This window comes from Panthera leo, chromosome B1 (assembly GCF_018350215.1).
Source record: "Panthera leo isolate Ple1 chromosome B1, P.leo_Ple1_pat1.1, whole genome shotgun sequence".
Taxonomy (NCBI): Eukaryota; Metazoa; Chordata; class Mammalia; order Carnivora; family Felidae; genus Panthera; species Panthera leo.
Genome location: NC_056682.1, coordinates 108,874,330 through 108,881,315, shown reverse-complemented (window position 1 = coordinate 108,881,315; position 6,986 = coordinate 108,874,330). Strand labels below are relative to the sequence as shown.

The window sequence follows — 6,986 nt, the reverse complement described above, 5'->3', positions numbered from 1 at the left end:
ACACATACTTAATTTTTAAATTATTTTTAGATCAAGTTGTCCAAAAGCACAAGTGCTTCTTTAAAAGACTAATCCTTTAAATTAAAATATTGGACAAAGCTAACCTGAAGGGGTCAAAGTTAAATTTTTGCAGGTAGGCTCCAAGAGACTCATTGGATTATCTTGGATTATCTTATTCCTAATTTTTTCTTTTTTCTTTTCTTTTCTTTTTTCTTTTCTTTTCTTTTCTTTTTCTTTTCTTTTCTTTTAGAGAGAAAGAGAGCATGAGTGGGAGAGGGGCAAAGGAAGAGGGAGAGAGAGAATCTCAAGCAGGCTCCACACCTAGTGCAGAACCCAACGTGGGGCTCCATCTAATGACCATGAGATCATGACCTGAACTAAAATCAAGAGTCAAACACTTAACAGACTGAGCCACCTTTGTGCCCCTGGATTTTCTTATTTCTGCCATGTTTTTCTGGAGAGGACAAGAGTATAATTTTCTGATATAACTTTGACAGTCCTATTAACTATTATTCTAGAAGGATTAACCTACATGGGCTCATATCAATCCAGTCACATGTCAATGGGAAAGTAATTTCCATTTGTGTGTCCTATTAGTAAAAGTCAACCTCTAATTTTGGAATTTTAAAACCATGGGGGAAAAAGATCCTGAAAGGGAATTATGTAATCTTCCTTTTGTTGTTTTTCCCATTTTTCAAATAAATGTGCCTTTATGGATTTAATGAAAATTCAGTTTAAAATGTGATTGAAGAAACCAACTTAGCTGCCCCCTTTTACTAATGACAGTAGTCAAATCATTACTTGTCTAACTGGGCTCAGCAATGTCCTAATTAGCAAAGGGTTGATCTGAGCCTGAGGTGACAGCTTACCCTTTGGCTCTTGAATTCTAGCTGCTTCTTCATTAATCAAAAGTAAAAATAATCACAAAAGTTAGAATGATTAAATAAGACCTCTGCCTTTCCGTTGAATCTTTAGGCTTCTGGTGTTAGACAAAATGGACATTTTTTTCTTGTAAACTGCATTCTAGACTTTTTAATTGATTAGTGAATGAGTGAAATTATCTTGGGTGGGAAAAGTATGAGAGATTTAATAACAGTAGTTAGTCAATATTAAAGGGAAATGGGTCAGAATGGAGTTAGATACCATACATTCCTACTATGAATTAACCCCCATTTTCCCGAGGGGACGATTCAAAAGGAGTTTTTTTAATTATGTATATAAAATGATTAAATATCAACTTTTAATATTTAATTTGTTAAATAAGTTATGAAGTATAGTCAAAATCACAAGTTATATAATTACATTTTAATATAGAAATACACTTTTTCACATTTCTTGAAAATAGTTCAGTCACGCTTTCCATGTGCATCTTCTAAAACAGTCTTATCGTCATTAGAGTTCCTTGTTGAATCCTCTAATGCATTTGTTGAGAGCACATTATTTTATTGGTCCACATTTTTTTTTTTTTTTAGCTAAGACCCCTTTTGGATCTGTATATGATGTTCTCACTGGAAAATTTATCCTAAAAGTATACAATCAAAAAATATGAGTACATTTGGTTATTATATTGTCCTATGTGTATATGCATTCATGATTTCTCCAACACAACCATTTTCTGCTTTGCTTTTTAAGTAAATTTTAAAAGGTTTATTTACAATCAAATCCTTGCAGTTGTGAAGTCATACACACTAGAATAATGAAGAAATCTGTAGTATCAAAATTTTTTCTTTCTTTCTCACCAACTAATTAATCACTGCATACTAGTACTAACCTGTGTGGTTTCAGACTAATGTGTCTTTTTCCTAAATGGTACTTGGTTAGTCAGAATTTAGGGAACTGAGAGAGGACCAGCAATAAGTAGACTTTGTGAGACTTGGATATAAAGTAACTATATGCTGTTGTCTGAGGGTTAATATTTTAGGAGGAAAAAAAAAACCCTTTGTCTTATATTTGAACATACCCAGAAATAATGATGTTTAGTTCATAGAAATTGTTTTAAAGCAAATTCATACTAATTATCATATCTTCTGAATTCTACATTCAATTTTATTTTTATTTGTATCTGAAACTGATTATGATTAATAAAATATTATACAACTTAGTAAAGTTTCCAAAGGTGTTCATGTATTATATAAAAAGTGAAATACACACTATATACTTTCTTTTACGAGATTGAGGTCTCTGTGGAATATATTTCTCCTTTTGCTAAAAGATCTTTTTCCTGGGAGAAACAAATTACTTGGGTTGGTATCTGGAAGCAAAATTCAGTACTAATTTAATCTCAGGGATTTTCCCTTTAAACTTGTGACTTCTACATTTGATCCCACTTAAAAAAGTTGTGCTTACCTGTATATTAGCCAACTTTTGTGAGTGTCAGCAACAAAATTGCGCCACTTTCCACAATGCACATTTTTTTATTGTTGTGGGTATAATTTGAAGGTTGTTCTCTGCTGGGTTCTACTGGGTTCGGCCCAGGTCCATGAGTCCTCTCGTTCCTGGATCCCTTCTGAATGAGGAGCCACCATCTGTGACATGATGTTCTCATGGCAAAGAACAGCTTCTCAGGTGGGACAGAACCAATCCAGGCAAAACATTTAAAACTTCTACTTGGGAGTACTTGGGTGGCTGTGGCTTAGTTGGTTGAGCTCAGACTCTTAATCTCAGCTCAAGTCTTGATCTCAGGGTCCTGAGTTCAAACCCTGCATTGGGTTCTACTTAAAAAATGAAACAAAACAAACAAAAACAGTAAAAAAATAAAATAAAACTTTTACTTGAACAAATGTATATCACATCCCCTCACACTCCATAGACCAAAGCAAGTCATGTTACTAAACCAATGTCAGTGTGGCAAGAGGATATATTCCCTGCCAATGGGGAAGCATGACAAAGTTGGGGAGGGGACAAATAATTCTGAGCAAATAATGCAATCTACTACTGATAATCACTTTGGTGACTGTCTTGTAATTTGTAACACTTACTTAATCATCATTAGAACTAGAATCAATGTCAGCAAGTGTGAAGGACACATATTGCTTTTAGTTACCTACAATGGCCATGAAATTAGATGAAGATCAATCATATGAAAGTTGAGAGAAGTTATTCACTATGTTTTCTAATGGACTTTTAGTTTCTAATGATGCTAATAATAATTTCCATTATGCTTTTTAAACTTCTCAGGATAATTTTCATTTTTAAGTCCTATTTGAGAGTTTTTTCCTCTCTGTACCATTCCTGTCAGTGCAGCATCCAAGTCTGGTTCTGTTCCAACTCTTCCAGAGATTCTAGGAGATATTTAATTTCCTTTAGTATTTTTGCTAAACTAGCTAGACTAAACTCTTTTCTATATATATCCTATGAAGTGGATATGTATCCTCAAGAAGTTAATATATAAGAAAGTACCTAGCGTATGATATGCATTTAAAACAGTCACATTCCTTCTCAGTCCTATTTCATTTTGAAAATGTTGAAATATTTGTTAATTTAAAACATTACTCTATTGATTTTTTTTTGTCCTGATACTCTCAAATTCTTAAGAACTGCTTACCCTAATTTTTCACATTGTTTCTGAAAGCCTGGGGGTGGTAATAAACATAAGATGAAAAGCAGTTTTTCCAGCATTTTCTGAAGATGCTTCCAAATCAATCATCTGTCCCAGACTATCAGAAGAAATGCAGATTTAAAATAAGCTGCTCCACTGTCCCCATAAGTTTGCTTTTATTTTTTTTAAATTTTTTCCCATAAGTATACTTTTATATATGGCATCCATGTTTCATGTTTTGGTTCACAAAAACACGTTATCCTTGGAGCTGTTGGGTTAGGAACATGTGGAGATTCAAGAAGTGTCATACTAGGAGGGGGCATGGAAGATCTGAGCCCTTTTGCTCTACAATGCCCTATGTATCTCTTTCATGTGGCTGTTCTTGAGTTATATCCTTTTATAATAAACTGGTAATCTAGTTTTAGGTCCTGCTACCAGGTGGTGTGTCTTTTTAGGAAACTGGACAAAAGAATTATAAGAATTTTGAAAGCACAGTTCATGATGATTACACATTTGTCATCAAGACAGACTTTGAAAATTTAGGGCTCATGCATCTCATTAGATCACCTTTTCATGAAGCATATATGCATGGATTTTTCATGGATGTAAGACTGTCACAGGTAAAATTGATGGTAAAGCCATTTGCTTATGAAGAATATAGGAAAGATAAGATCTGACAGAAGATAGACCATGTGCACAGAGTCCACTTAAGGAAATTGCCAAAAGTTAACAAAGAGCTGGCACTTAATAATTGAGGGAGAGGAAGAGAAGGAAAATCTACATGGAAAAAAAATTAAGAGCCTTTCTAATATTCTCATCAATGACTGGCTTAAAATTGTTTGAGAACACTGACTTCAAAGCAGACACAAAGAGTAAAGAATTAAAGCTTTTGAATCCAGTTGTTTAAAAAATTAGTGAAGGAAGAAGACTCTTAGAGCAATAAATATTTTATGAAAAAGAAGAGGAGGAATAACTGAAAGAAAAACTGAGTGAGGCAGAAAGTTCTAAGATCTCAGATGATAAAAAAAAAAAAAAAAACGGGTTGAAAAGGTCAGGAAACAACAGATTTCTCCACCAGGAGGAGAAAGCAGCAGGAAGGACTTAGGGAGAACCAGCAGACAGTCCTCAAGCCCCAGTTTTATGATGTCAAAACAGGAGAACTCAGAATCTTCAAAGATTCTGTCACAAAGCAGAAGCTGATGAATAAAACCCTTGAAGATCACTTGAAATTTGAGGCAAAAAATGGGACATTGAGTGTATCAGAAGCTAGGGCTGGCAGCAAACAATTGACATTCATGTTAAAAAGTTCTGAACAGTAGAATCAACAGGAGGCTGAGAAGGTGCACCAAGAGAGGGAAACATTTTGTCGTTCAGCAGTCACCTGAAGTCAAGACACAGAAGAGGACTGCTGTTTTGCTGAATTTGGACACAATCCTAATTCTGATTTGGAAGAAGCACTTCTACTCCAAATTGGTTATCATTAGAGTACCTTAAACCCAGACAGGGGAATGCACATTTTGAAAATTTTATGTAAATACTTTTTTTTTTTTTTTTTTGAGAGAGAGAAAGTGCAAGTGAGCAAGGGGCAGACAGAGAGAGAGAAAGAAAGAGAGAGAGAGAAGCTGGGCTCACCTAGGGCTCATGTGTTTACAGGAAACAGGGCTGGAACTCACCCAAAGCAGGGCACTGACTCACCCAATATGGGACTCAAACTCACCAGTTGTGAGATCATGACCTGAGCCTAAGTCATATGCTTAATGACTGAGCCACCCAGGCACCCTATGTAAATTCTTGATACATCTACACAGGAAAAGATTTGATAACTTGTCCCTGCAGGGGTAGGACTTTGAAACTAGGCCTCCACCAACTGGTCCATACATGGCCCCAGGGTGCTTTTCATGCATTGTTGCTTCTCATTAACATTGGCCTTTTACCCCTGATTTTAATCAGGTAAACCAGGTTGTTTTAATATTGTGAAATGTGTACCATAAAACAAAAGGTTATCCTGTGCTAAAAATGAAGATTGATCTTCTTCTGGGAACTTTTTTTGCTTATAATACCTGCTGCCATTTATGATTAAAGCATTCAGAAATACCATTCCTGTCTTATATAGTATATATATTGCTATGTTTGTGCTTATAAATATATGTTGATAGATTTGTTACTTGTGTGTGTTAGGGATTTTTTACAATGTATATGTTATACCAAGAGAATATAATTTAATGGCAATAACTGGAAGCAAGTAGTGGAAACTACTAGTTATTCTTCTAATTTTTCAAAAGATTAAATACGGATTTTTATCTGTTTCTTAAGTTTAATTAAAGACAACTGGCTGGAGAAGACATTACAAAAAAACCTTCATTTGAACAACAATACACTACCGTTAAATATCACTGCTTCAGTTGATTTAACTTCAAAATCTATCACCCTGTTAATTATCTGGATAGATTTGGCATTTGGCTTATCTGGTTGACATTATTTATGTCATTCCTGAAGCTGAATGTTTAAGAGGGCCATGGACACAAATACAGAAGAATTATTATGCAGCCAGGATATCTGTTCTCCCTGTGAGAGCCTCCAGACTAAGTGGGTTGTGTTAATTCAATGACCCAGGTTGGCTATGTGGAAGGGAAAGGAAGTAGGGAGAAATGACAGGATAATGGGATCTATAGGGACTCTGGTCCTCAGGTATTCTCTTTAGCGTGCAAATAATAGTCATTTATTTTTACAATTAAAAACTTGGGCACCTGGGTGGCTTAGTCAGTTGAGCATCCGACTCTTGATCTCAGCTCAGGTCATGAACTCTCAGTTTGTGAGATTGAGCACCTCATTGGGCTCTGCACTGACAGTGTGGAGCCTGCTTAGGTTTCTCTCTCCCTCTCTGCCCCTCCCCACAAGCACATGCTGTCTCTAAAAAAACTAAATAAATAAAAATTAAAAACCCTCATTTTATATAAAATATTACATATTTTGGAAAATGCATTTTTAATTAAAAAAGAAAGATCACTAGAGAAAACCCTGTTAGCGTTTTTGGCTACATATTTTGAGACTTTTTTCTTTTCTTTTTTTCAATGTTTATTTTTGAGAGAGACAGACAGAGACAGAGTGCAAGTGGGGGAGGGGCAGAGGGAAGGAGACACAGAATCTGAAGCAGGCTCCAGGCTCTGAGCTGTCAGCACAGAGCCTGATGCAGGGCTCGAACTCATGGACTGCGAGATCATGACCTGAGCTGAAGTCAGACGCTTAACCGAATGAGCCATGCAGGCACCTCGACACTTTTTTCTATTTATACATATTTTCTTTATATGATTTCATAAATTACATATTAGTTATTATTTTGTTTTGTTATCTAAGACTCTAAATATATTTCCCAGTCTATAATATATTCTATTTTATCATTTGGATGATTGCACACAGTATTGTACCATATAAAGATTACACAGCTCTT

The 6,986-nt window shown here is 35.2% G+C and overlaps 1 pseudogene; it reads left to right on the top strand.

Annotated features, from left to right (window-relative positions):
* Positions 1-2,074: 2,074 nt before the first annotated feature.
* LOC122218447 lies at positions 2,075-4,958 on the top strand (annotated as a pseudogene).
* The last annotated feature ends 2,028 nt before the right edge of the window (positions 4,959-6,986 follow it).